This window comes from Triticum aestivum, chromosome 5A, assembly GCF_018294505.1.
Source record: "Triticum aestivum cultivar Chinese Spring chromosome 5A, IWGSC CS RefSeq v2.1, whole genome shotgun sequence".
Classification (NCBI taxonomy): domain Eukaryota; kingdom Viridiplantae; phylum Streptophyta; class Magnoliopsida; order Poales; family Poaceae; genus Triticum; species Triticum aestivum.
This window is the reverse complement of record NC_057806.1, coordinates 436,737,831-436,751,038: the sequence shown is the minus strand read 5'-3', so window position 1 is coordinate 436,751,038 and position 13,208 is coordinate 436,737,831. Positions and strand designations below refer to the sequence as shown.

General features: G+C 42.8%; 1 long non-coding RNA gene across 3 annotated transcripts; it reads right to left on the bottom strand.

The window, feature by feature from the left end:
• Positions 1-6,484: 6,484 nt before the first annotated feature.
• On the bottom strand, positions 6,485-11,449 carry LOC123103813 (uncharacterized). Of its 3 annotated transcripts, XR_006449985.1 has the most exons (6): positions 11,135-11,449; positions 10,979-11,040; positions 9,281-10,041; positions 8,522-8,620; positions 8,290-8,381; positions 6,485-6,711 (listed from the first exon to the last, which is right to left on the bottom strand). It is a non-coding gene; the product is annotated as an uncharacterized lncRNA (long non-coding RNA). The 3 variants fall into 3 exon arrangements; XR_006449984.1 differs by having other exon boundaries at positions 6,485-8,381; XR_006449986.1 differs by lacking the exon at positions 8,522-8,620.
• Positions 11,450-13,208: the final 1,759 nt, after the last annotated feature.

Genomic DNA, 13,208 nt, shown 5'->3' with positions numbered 1-13,208 from the left:
AGAACCTTACAATTCTTTTTGTGTGTAGGAGAGATTGGGATGGACACAATATTTCGTAGCTTGTGTCAACAGTAAAAAAAATGAAAACAATAATAAATAATAAAATTCTGATTTTTTTGGCAAACATTGACAAATGTCTTGAGTGCTTGTAAAGTTTTATTATGGAATGACGCGTGGAAATCGTGACCGAAAAGTCTATGCTCCAAAAATGATCTTGTATCATGGAGTGCAAGAAAACAACATATAATATCAAGATTCAACACAGAAGCAAAATATAGGTCTCTTGCAAATGCAACAACAAAAGTAATTTTTGGAGCATTGTTACACTCCATTCCCCGCAAAAAAAAAGTGATTTGGGTTCAATCATTGTTACATTTTTTTTGAAACTTCAATCATTGTTACAAGAGCTTGGTGTTTATCACCCACAAGTAGGTGTGATAATATTGATGCCAATTATCTGTCGACAAATCCTATGGTTCATACTAGAACCAAGTCTATTGTAGTAGACTATCACTTTGTCAAAGAAAGAGCAGAAAACAAGTTACTCAACATTCATTCTATACCCAAGGCGATCAAGTTGCAGATGAGCTTACAAAGCCCTTGATAGTCAAACAACAAGAAGTTTTTTGATGCAATCTCAACTTAGATATTTTTTTTAGGAGCAACGGCCGCCCACTGATAAATCAGCAGGCAACATCATACAAGGGGGATGTTTTATGTATTCCGTGCGTGTATAGTTTGTTAGGAGTTGTTGTATATTCTGGTTCGGTTAGTGTAGGATTCGATCTATGTCTTGTATAGTTTTTGTATGGATCAAGTCTACCACAACCAAACTAACCATAATGTAAATCCTGACCATGCACCCCGTATGTACACGAACGAGTCCTAGCCGATACAGCAAACTCTTCCACCAATGTCTTGTACTATCACCATTTTTATGAACAGTCTTTAGTCAGTAGTACTGCAAAGAATACAAGGGTGATCAGCTCTCATCATTTACATGCCCTACTAGTACTAGCTACATGTTGTGTTATCCGGTCGAGACAACAAAGCTAGTTTACACGTTTATAAAGGGCGCGCCGGTGATGATCTCGATGGCGGCGAGCGCGACGAGACCGAGCGCATGGCAAAGCGACCGTTCCAAAGCTCCGCGTTGGCGTTCATGATGGCGCCGGCTCTGCCCTCGGAGCTCTCGCCCTGGAGCAGTGGCACCAGCGACGCCATGGTTAGCACCGCCACAGAGTAGGCGAACCACGCCTGCCCGGTGCCACTGCCGAGCTGCGAGAGGAGCCCGTCGCCGCGCCCTGCCTCCACCGCAAGCGCCGTCACGAAGCCTACCATGGCAAGGCGCCCGTTGATGCGCTCCGGGGCAGGGCCGCTGAACGCCAACGCGTCCCAGATCGAGGTACCCGCCAAACAGAAAGGTCGCAATGCATCTAGGACAAGCTTCTGTCGGCGCACAGCACTTTGATAGACACGTACGTGATGTAAATTTGGGAACCTCGCAGGCAGGAAAGCAGCATGTAAAGTTTCTCCTTGACGGTAATTGCTGTACTCACTTGAGTATCATGCCGCACGCATACGTTGATCTGACGTAAGTGGTACTTGGTATTCATGAAACTATGAAGATTATTGTTTTTCTTTACAATGGCTCAATAGTGGTACTAGGGCCATCAGGCCTGCACCACGCCTGACGATATGTCAAGCGGGGCGAATTCATTGTCCGCAGCGAAGTCGCATGGGCCCAGAGTTCAACGGCGTGGTTGTGGCGCTCTGCCGTGAGGAACATGCAACAGTTCGCCTAGGTCGATGCCGAGGAGGAAGAGGCCGCCCGCTGCGGTGGGTTGCAGCTCACAACATGTCGCATTCCTACCATAATTATTGTTAAATACTTTAGTAGTAAAGTGATAGTTGGTGTTCAAGAAACATCTATCAACAAAGTATACCCACGACTCTTGACTAGTCCGAGCCTTACTAGCTAGGTCTTTCGTACTCTCATTCTCAACCTCCAATCAAGCCTTCCTCTAGAGAGGGGGAGAATGACCCCTCCCGTTGAGTTTATTAAAGTGGGAGTGGATGAGTTACTTGTCCATGAGGTGCCTTATATAGCCTAAAGTAGGATCGAAGCCATTATCACAACAAGAGTCCCTTAGAGTCTGAGTCATCAAAGTCTTCTTTGTGCTGATCAATAAACTTAGTCTGAGGTACTTGTTTTTATGTCTTTGTCTTGTCGACGTTCTTGAAGCCTTGATAGGCACTTGAGGAGCATTGGTGATGCTTATTGGTGATGTCCGGGGTAAGGTACTCATCGAGGAAAGGAGGGCAACAGCTTGCCACTTGCTAGTCCCCATGACATTCTTGGCGATCTTCCCTATCATCATAGACTCTTTGTGGGCGTCTTCATGACTTTTGTGAACTCCATTTTAACTTCAAGAAATATTCCGCGGGAAATTTGGGCCCCTTCTGCAACTTATATAGCCATGTCCGATTATGGAAATACTTTGCATGAATCTATGCCCCTCTGCACATTATATAGCCATATGTGCATGGCTTCGGAAATATTTTATGCACCAAGAAATCGATGTGCTCCTCGGACATACAACATCTACATGAGACTTGATGTGAAGAACGTAATATATATGCAAACTTGTTCAACGTATAACACAATTCTCTTGTATTCATAGCAGTTATACATTCTTCAAGGGCGCATCATAAAGATCATATTAATTTTTTAGAAATGAAGGAGGACCCCCGGCCTCTGCATCTGGACGATGCATGCGGCCATTTTATTAATTATTTACACAAAACTTTACAAAGTCATACAACAGTAAGACTGAAGCCACCGTCTAGGAAACAAAAGTGTCGCTACTCCTATCCAAGTGATGAAGGGATGATGATAGTCCTAGTACCAAACAGATCTCACAGCCAAACTTAACATCTAAGACCTGAGGTCCCAACCAGAACGTCTGCCGGGTATAGGTTGAAGGAAATATGCCCTAGAGGCAATAATAAAGTTATTATTTATTTCCTTATATCATGATAAATGTTTATTATTCATGCTAGAATTGTATTAACCGAAAACTTAGTACATGTGTGAATACATAGACAAACAGAGTGTCACTAGTATGCCTCTACTTGACTAGCTCGTTGAATCAAAGATGGTTAAGTTTCCTAGCCATAGACATGAGTTGTCATTTGATTAATGGGATCACATCATTAGAGAATGATGTGATTGACTTGACCCATTCCGTTAGCTTAGCACGATGATCGTTTAGTTTGTTGCTACCGCTTTCTTCATGACTTATACATGTTCCTCTGACTATGAGATTATGCAACTCTCGAATACCGAAGGAACACTTTCTGTGCTACCAAACGTCACAATGTAACCGTGTGATTATAAAGGTGCTCTACAGGTGTCTCCGATGGTACTTGTTGAGTTGGAATAGATCGAGATTAGGATTTTTCACTCCGATTGTCGGAGAGGTATATCTGGGCCCTCTCGGTAATGCACATCACTATAAGCCTTGCAAGCAATGCAACTAATGAGTTAATTGCGGGATGATGTATTACAGAACGAGTAAAGAGACTTGCCGGTAACGAGATTGAGATAGGTATTGAGATACCGATGATCGAATCTCGGGCAAGTAACATACCGATGAGAAAGGGAACAACATATGTTATGATGTTTGATCAATAAAGATCTTCGTAGAATATGTAGGAGCCAATATGAGCATCCAGGTTCCGCTATTGTTTATTGACCGGAGACGAGTCTCGGTCATGTCTACATAGTTCTCGAACCCGTAGGGTCCGCACGCTTAAAGTTCGGTGACAATCGATATTACGAGTTTACGTTTTTTGATGTACCGAAGGTTGTTCGGAGCCCCGGATGAGATCAGGGACATGACGAGGAGTCACGAAATGATCAAGCCGTAAAGATTGATATATTGGAAGGCTATATTCGGACATCGAAAAGGTTCCGAGTGATCCGGGTATTTTCCGGAGTACCGGGGGAGTTACGGGAATACGGGAGTACATATGGGCCTTAGTGGGCTTTAAGGGAAAAAGAGAAGAAGCCACGAGGGCTAGCCGCGCGCCCCCCATGGGCCTAATCCGAATTGGACTAGGGGAGGGGCTGCGCCCCCTCTTTCCTTCTCCCCCCTCTCCTTCCTTCCCCCTTCTAGTAGGACTAGGAAAGGAGGAATCCTACTCCTACTAGGAGGATTCCTCCTCCCCTTTGGCGCGCCTAGAGAGGCCAGCCGGCCTCCCCTCCCTCCTTTATATACGTGGGGAGGGGGGCACCCTAGAGGACACACAAGTTGATAAGTTGATTTTTTAGCCGTGTGCGGTGCCCCCCTCCACCATAATCCACCTCGGTCATATCGTAGCGGTGCTTAGGCGAAGCCCTGCGTCGGTAGCATCATCATCACCGTCATCACGCCATCGTGCTGACGAAACTCTCCCTCAAAGCTCTGCTGGATCGGAGTTCGTGGGACGTCATCGAGCTGAACGTGTGCTGAACTCGGAGGTGCCGTACGTTCGGTACTTGGATCGGTCGGATCATGAAGACGTACGACTACATCAACCACGTTCTCATAATGCTTCCGCTTACGGTCTACGAGGGTACGTGGACGACACTCTCCCCTCTCGTTGCTATGCATCACCATGATCTTGCGTGTGCGTAGGATTTTTTTTTGAAATTACTGCGTTCCCCAACAGCGGCATCCGAGCCAGGTTTATGCGTAGATGTTATATGCACGAGTAGAACACAAAGGAGTTGTGGGCGTGGGTATATACATATTGCTTGCTGTCACTAGTTGATTCTTGATTCGGCGGTATTGTTGGATGAAGCGGCCCAGACCGACATTATGCGTACGCTCACGTGAGACTGGTTCTATCAACGTGCTTCGCACACAGGTGGCTAGTGGGTGTCTGTTTCTCCAACTTTTGTTGAATCGGATTCAATGAACATGGTTCTTTCTAAAGATCAAAAAGCAATCACTATACCGCGTTGTTGTTTTTGATGCGTAGGTAAGAATGGTTCTTGCTCAGCCCGTAGCAGCCACGTAAAACTTGCAACAACAAAGTAGAGGACGTCTAACTTATTTTTGCAGGGCATGTTGTGATGTGATATGGTCAAGACGTGATGAGATATAAATTATTGTATAAGATGATCATGTTTTGTTAAAGTTATCGGCAACTGGCAGGAGCCTTATGGTTGTCTCTTTATTGCATAAGATGCAAGCGCCGTACAATTGCTTTACTTTATCGCTATGCGATAGCAATAGTTGGTGAGACGACCATGTGACGACACGTTGATAGAGATCAAGATGATGGAGATCATGGTGTCATGCGGGTGACGATAGAGATCATGACGGTGTTTTGGAGATGGAGATCAAAGGCGCAAGATGATCATGGCCATATCATGTCACATATTTTGATTGCATGTGATGTTTATCCTTTATGCATCTTATTTTGCTTAGTTCGGCGATAGCATTATAAGATGATCTCTCACTAAATTTTAAGGTATAAGTGTTCTCCCCGAGTATGCACTGTTGCGACAGTTCATCGTGCCGAGACACCATGTGATGATTGGGTGTGACGAACCTATTCCAGGAGCAGATGCAGACGTTATGAACGTTTGTCAAAGCTCGGTATGATGACTACTTGATAGTTTAGTGCACCACGCTTTACGGCTTAGAACCAGGACTTCAAAAATGTTTTGAAATGTCACGGAGTATAAGAGATGTTCTAAAAGCTGAAATTGGTATTTCAGACTCATGCCCAAGTCGAGAGGTACGAGACCTCTGACAGTACTTTGCCTACAAGATGGAGGAGAATAGCTCAACTAGTGAGCATGCGCTCAGATTGTCTAGGTACTACAATTGCTTGAATCAAGTGGGACACTACACCACGGCACTCAAAACAGCGTCAAAGAATCTGTCGGCAAAGGTCACCTAAGGTGACACAATTAATGTCGGCAAAGACCTTTCCCGACAGAAAGGAGTTGTCGCCTATAGTCCTGCCGGGAAAGGTCTTTGCCGACAGATAAATCTAGGCCGGCAGACAGTATGACGCCATTTGTGAGATCTACACCGTCAGACATTTCTACACCAACAGACAACTCTATGCCGACAGATCATCTGTTAGTGTGATATGCCGACAGATTGTGCGACGTGCATTTCTACGCCGACAGTTTGTCTATCAATGCGCTATGCCGACAGTTTGTGTGACGTCAGATACTTCTACCGACACATTTGTTGCCAGTGTTCTACATTTCAGCACAAATGCAAATGCACAATATTTTGAATGCAATTACATTCATAATATTAAACTCATGTTCAATATGCAATACATACAAACAATTGCACTCTTCTATTCATCACAAGATATCGTTGACCAATGTGTTCATTCAATATATATAGAAGATTCATTAGTTTTCTTCACTCAAGTTAGCTACAACCATTATGGAAATGCACAAGTCACATATACAAGAGAGGCATGTTACAAACATAATGGCCAAAGTTCATAAGAGACCAAGTGCTTGTTCACTGGACTGCTACTGCTACAGAATATTATGGAAGACCAACTCTTCAATTGCCAAACCAAATCAACTTCCGTATGAACAAAATGTGCCATCCATGTTCTCAACAAAAGCAATCTCGAGAACATCTTCAATCAGCCAGTGGACTTGCTACTTTCTACCATTTGTCCCTACAAAAGAACTCATATGTTTCAGCAATCTTTGAAATAATACAATGTATTCAAATTTATGAGTTGCCTTCGAGTCCAAAGGTCTAAGAAACAAGCATTATTACATATACATGTACCAGCAGTCATATATGTAATAGTGTACTTGGTGAAAACAAGTCAATTCAAAAGACATCGCTTGTGTTGCGGTTCATGCATGCTATGAAACATTTTGTGGTATACAATAGGGGTTCGCATATGTTGTTTTCTGCTATGGTTAAAATCCTAAAACTAAACAGATACTGCAATAGGCTACGACACCTATGTTTACCTAAAAAAGGAGTCAGGTGTAATCCTAACATGTGGACTGAACTAAATATGCTTCGCAGAAAAATAATGGTCAAGTATTTTTTTTGTGGCTGATCTTTAAGAGAGAGCAAGCTTCAGTTTAGCTACTAGGAATTGCACACTGACAAACAATTGTACCACTGACCGTATTTGAACAAATATGCAAGCAAACATTCAGTTTAGCTTGCGTACTAAATCACACATTTAGCCTGCGTACTATTTGCATGACAATGGCGGTTGCGTTGCACACATATAAACGCAGGGCCGTCTCCAGGAATTTGGGGGCCCGGTGCGAAATGCAAAATAAGGCCCTAAAAATTCTAGAATAGATGTTTTCTTATAAAAAGAAAAAAGAATGAATTCAAACACTCCATAAATTATAGGCTTATACAGTACCAAGATAAAAAAACTGTACTCTAAATTTGAAACGAGCAACTAGCTTGGAAATTGGTGTGTGACAACTTGGTCAACTAGCCTAGTAGTATTATATATCTTCTCTAAACAAATGGATTGATAAACTGAAGCGTATGCACACTAATCATTCAACAGGACAAAATACTAAAGTAAATAGGGAATCAGTTTGAGCACACCTTGTGGACAGATCGCGGATGTCCTCACCTAGGCCTCGGATCGGATACCGGCGACAAAAAAAACTGTGGAATGAATTCTTCATGCGGGCAGTGCAGCGGGTTGTTTCTCCGGGCAGGAAGCAAAGTGACAACGACGCTCCGTCTCCGTGCGCCGCCGCCGCCGCCGCACTTTGTCGGTTCAGCTCCGTGAGGGCCCTTTTTTCTCTTCCGAGCAGACCGCGCGGGGCTAGATCGATAGATCGCGATCGGCGGGCTGTGTCGATCGGGATTAAGGAAAGGCTTATTTTGGGAGATTGAGGGGCTGGCCCAATTTGAGAGAGTCAGGGACTAGCTGGGCAGGCCTATGTCTGTGCTAGTTGTGATAAAAGGGCCCAACACGAAAAATACACTAGACACTGGCCCAAAATCGGGGGCCCCTTGGAATTTGGGGGCCCTGTGCGGTCGCACAGCCCGCATAGGCCTTTGGACGGCCCTGTATAAACGTAGAAACCAAACATTCTATGTTCTACTATAGCCCAGATTTAGTATCACCTTATCGTGCCCTTAATTCTTATCTATTTCCGATAGAAACTAGATACTCTAGTAGCCTCATGCATCATCTATTTATAATGACACTACAAACTGCACTACATGTGTTTAGTTATTGATGAAATTGATGGTTCACCCTAGTAGAGTAGAAACTTGTTCATCTTGTCGATGAAATTGAATTTCCATTGCAAGTGTTGTTGGTGGTTCAGCTGCTTCTTCAGGTTGTTTCTGCAAAAAAATAGAGCAAATGAGGCACCTAATTTATTTCTACAATGAAGTCAGTGCAATGTATACTTGTCATCGATTAATATGCAGTCGCGTGCATGGCTGTACTAAAGAAAAACACATGATGTGTATGTGTGACTAACAATTAGTGTCTCCGCTTGTGCGGTAGGAACTCCAATTTTACGTGTATGTGCTCTGACAAATATTTCATCTCTCTGCATGTCATAGCCAAGTTCTTCAGCCTGCAACAATTTTTTTCCTTAATAATTAGAAAACCAACTAATCGGATGCATAACTTTCAAAAAGAGGTGCTTGAGTTTACCAATTCATGCCTGCTACGAGCATAGCTCTTGATGCCAGCTACACTTAGCAATGACAACTCCGAATAAACTTAATTATTGGCTCGCTGGGACCTACGTTGCACGGATACTTGGATACGTATCGGATACCCGATACGGGGATACGCCCGATACGTCAATTTTTTAAAAACATGAATACAGCGATACGTTTATATATAGATATTACATATATTAATTATTAAAAATATTGAAAACAAAATAGAGCTTCTAGGTCAAAGCATGCCTCAATAGGATTATTCCCTTTGTTTTCTTGCACTTGGTCCACTTTCATTAATTAGCAGTGGGATTTTCCCGGGTTTTTTGGTTCCAATCAGTGCATCGACTCTCTCTTGCTCACCTTTCAATTGAACAAGAACATTGACAGTCATGTTTTGGCATGAACTCACACCCGTGTTGGGTATCTTCAAAAGATGTGCCTTTACTATTGAGGGGATTTCACGTCGAACGAGGGGTTTCAGGTATCCAAAAAGTATCGCAGAAGTATCCTAGGAGTATCAAACATTATTTTCTTTTTTTAAAATCAGAAAATCGAGGGATACTTACGGAATACGTATCGGGCAGTATCGGGGCAGTATCCGGCTGGATACGCCCGCCTTTTGAAGTATCCGCGCAACTTAGGCTGGGACGAGCCGCCTACTTCCCCAGAGGGCCTCATGTCAACAACTTTTATCGAGAAGCAGCAGGTTAAAACTGCACTATCCACCAAGCAACTTCATGTGAATTAGTAGTATAATTAGGAAACATAGTTATGAAAATATAGATAGGAGAAGTGGACATTCATTACGAATATACATACCAAATAGAAAAAAACGTAAATAGTAGGGCGCCAAGGAAGAACAAACTGAGACTAGAGAAATGCAATTTTCCATTACCCCTTTTATCCCTACAATTTCGTGACTATGATTTCTGAAGTTTACGGAGATCTCCACTTGAGCAGACTAAAACAGAAGTTAAAATAAGATATGCCACAAACAGACTTGAGCAGAGAGTAAATGGAGGCTATGTTAGCAGATTCAGAAGGTTTCTTGATTTAGTAAACATTAAACTTGTGATCCCTGAGACAACAAACAAGTAGAAATAATGAGCACCTAGATTAGAAGTCTACTGGTCAGGAGTGAAAGAACAAGAAGATATCCAGTACAAGAAAAAGGAAATTCAGAGGCATGAGAAATATGTTTGAGCTCCTTCTAGAACTGCACAGAAATGGAGGTAGTGGTTCAGAAGTGTGCTCATCTCCTCCTCCTCATTCTTCCTCTATGCCTTGAGCTCATTCTGGAGCTGGTTTGCATCAACCTTTTGTAATCCTGTGGCACAAGAGTTGAATCCATTAATTGGTACATAGATAGATACAAACACGTGACTGAAATTCTGAAACTGAAGCAACATCGATACAAGTAGCGCAGAAAAAGAAAAAAATATTAAATTGGTTTATCATTAATTACTTTATTGTGCAAATTAATTGTCAGAGTTTGGAGCTGTTACGGAAATGCATGTCCTGTTTTAGAGCTAGCACTCAGGAAATAACATGTCCAAATTATCAAAAGGGAAATATGTTTGATATGAACTCTGAAGCAATAACAACAATCTTAGACAAGCCGAGGAATAAACTAGCAGATGGTTTACAATATAATCCGTTGCCAAGCTATATAACACCCCCCGTAAATTTGGGCTGCATGTATAACAAAAGGAAAGGCAAGTAGGTCAACATACAACGGAAGCAACTAATGGCCACCACACCCCATAATCTCTCTCTTCATTTTTTAGTCTCTAAAATAAATAAATAATGATTGTGAAATCTGAGGCACAACCGAAGGAAAAACAAATTCGCACAATCATTTAAAACTTCCCATACACTACATACAGAGTCCAACTTTTAGTGTTAATATTGACCTTATAACATGTTCTGTACAAAGATGCAAACTGCAATATTAATTTCACAATTTCCCACCGGCACTTTTGGAATGTGAGTTGCTAATTAACGACAAGCACAATGGCCTTCTAGGAAACTAAATGTACATACTACATCGGGTAAATTTTCCAAATACAGGTGGCCAACATAATTTATTCAGTCTGAAACTTAAGGTGCTGCAAAGGATTGTGCTTCATTGGTTCAAGAGAAGGAAATTTGGATTGCGGGACCTCTCCTTTTCTCACCCCTGAAGAAATAATTACTGTTGTGCAGTAAGCAAATTCAGGCCAGAGGAAGGAGACGAACAGAAGGGGAGAGAAGAAAATGCTTACATTTGTCCATGGCGTCAGAGTAGCGACGTCCCCGGAAGGGAAGAAGCAAGCACATAGAGCACCTGCGTGCGGGCGTGAGGAAACCACATCAGGAAGGGGAGCGGCCAAAACAAAACTAACCAACAGCCCGGGGGGAGAGAGGGGCAGGGAGGAGACCTTCCATGGCGGCTGCCGGTGCGTGGTTGTGGAGATGGAGCCATAGGTGGATCTGGCGCTGGGAGCAGAGGAGCTCGATGTCGGACGGCGCTGGCCGATCTAGGTGCGCCAGGGCCGCCTCCTGACCTGCTTCGGTCGCGGTGGATCTCCTGCTTTGGGAGGCGCCGTTGGTGGTGGGAGAGGCGGTAGCGCGAGCAAATCGGCCGGCAAGTCAGGGGCCGGCGGCGGCAGGTGACCTAGGTTTAGGTTTAGGTGGGAGAGTGTGTGGCATGGGAGGAAGAGAAAGAGTTTTTTTAGTTGAGGATGGGTGGCCGGGCGGAGAAAGAGATAAGATGGGCTTAGCCAAAATTTTGGAGTCTCTCGCGCGTAAAACTTGTCCCGCGTGGCTCGGTCCAAACATACGCCGACACTTTTTCTATCGCCAAGCAACAGCGACGGATAATCTAACAGCCAAAAAAGCATACGCCGACACATTGTATGTCCGCACACCTTTAAGCATTAACGACACATAGAACGTCGTCACTCTAGAGCAACTCTCACAATCGATGTGTCGTTATTGTTTTCGATAGACAATGTGTCGCTAATGTACACTTATGCCAACAGATGCGTGTCGTCACTGTAGTGTCGTGGTGTAGTGGGAGTTAATCTTTCAGATAAGATAGTAATTGACAAAGTTCTCTAGTCATTATCACCAAGTTACTAGAACTTAGTGATGAACTATAATATGCAAGGGATAACAAAAGTAATTCCCAAGCTCTTCGCGATGCTGAAATTGGCAAAGGTAGAAATTAAGAAATAACATCAAGTGTTGATGATTAACAAGACCACTAGTTTTAAGAAAAAGGGCAAAGGGAAAGAAAGAGGGACTTCCAAGAAGAATAGCAAGCAAGTTCCTGCTCCCATGAAGAAGCTCAAAGCTAGACCCAAGCCTGAAACCGAATGCTTCTACTGCAAAGGAAATGGTCACTGGAAGTGAAACTACACTAGATACTTGGCGGATAAGAAGGATGGCATAGTGAACAAAGGCATATTTGATATACATGTTATTGATGTGTACTTTACTAGTGTTTATAGCAAACCCCTTGGTATTTGATACTAGTTCAGTTGCTAAGAGTAGTAACTCGAAGCAGGAGTTGCAAAATAAACAGAGACTAGTTAAGTGCGAGGTGATGATGTGTGTTGGAAGTGATTCCAAGGTTGATAAGATCACCATCGCACACTTCTTTTACCTTCGGGATTAGTGTTGAACCTAAAATAAATGTTATTTGGTGTTTGCGTAGAGCATAATATGATTGGATCATATTTATTGCAATACGGTTATTCATTTAAGTCAAGGATAGTTGTTATTCTGTTTACATGAATAAAACCTTCTGAGGTCATACATCCAAGGTGAATGGTTTATTGAATCTCGATCGTAGTAATACACATATTCATAATATTGAAGCCAAAAGATGCAAAGTTAATAATGATAGTGGAACTTATATGTGGCACTGCCGTTTAGGTCATATTGGTGTAAAGTGCATGAAGAAACTCCATACTGATGGGCTTTTGGAATCACTTGATTATGAATCATATGATGCTTGCGAACCATGCCTCGTGGGCAAGATGACTAAAAATCCGTTCTCCGGAACAATGGAGTAAGCAACTGACTTATTGGAATAATACATACTGATGTATGCAATCCGATTAGTGTTGAGGCTCGCGGCGGGTATCGTTATTTTCTGATCTTTACAGATGATTTGAGCAGATATGGGCATATCTACTTGATCAAACTTAAGTCTGAAACATTTGAAAAGTTCAAAGAATTTTAGAGTGAAGTGGAAAATCATCGTAACAAGAAAATAAAGTTTCTGCGATCTGATCGTGGAGGAGAATATTTGAGTTACAAGTTTGGTCTTCATTTGAAACAATGCAGAATAGTTTTGCAACTCACGCCACCAGAAACACCACAACATAATGGTGTGTCCGAACGTCATAACTGTACTTTATTAGATATTGTGCGATCTATGATGTCTCTTACCGATTTACCACTATCATTTTGGGGTCATGCATTAGAGACAGCTGCATTCATGTT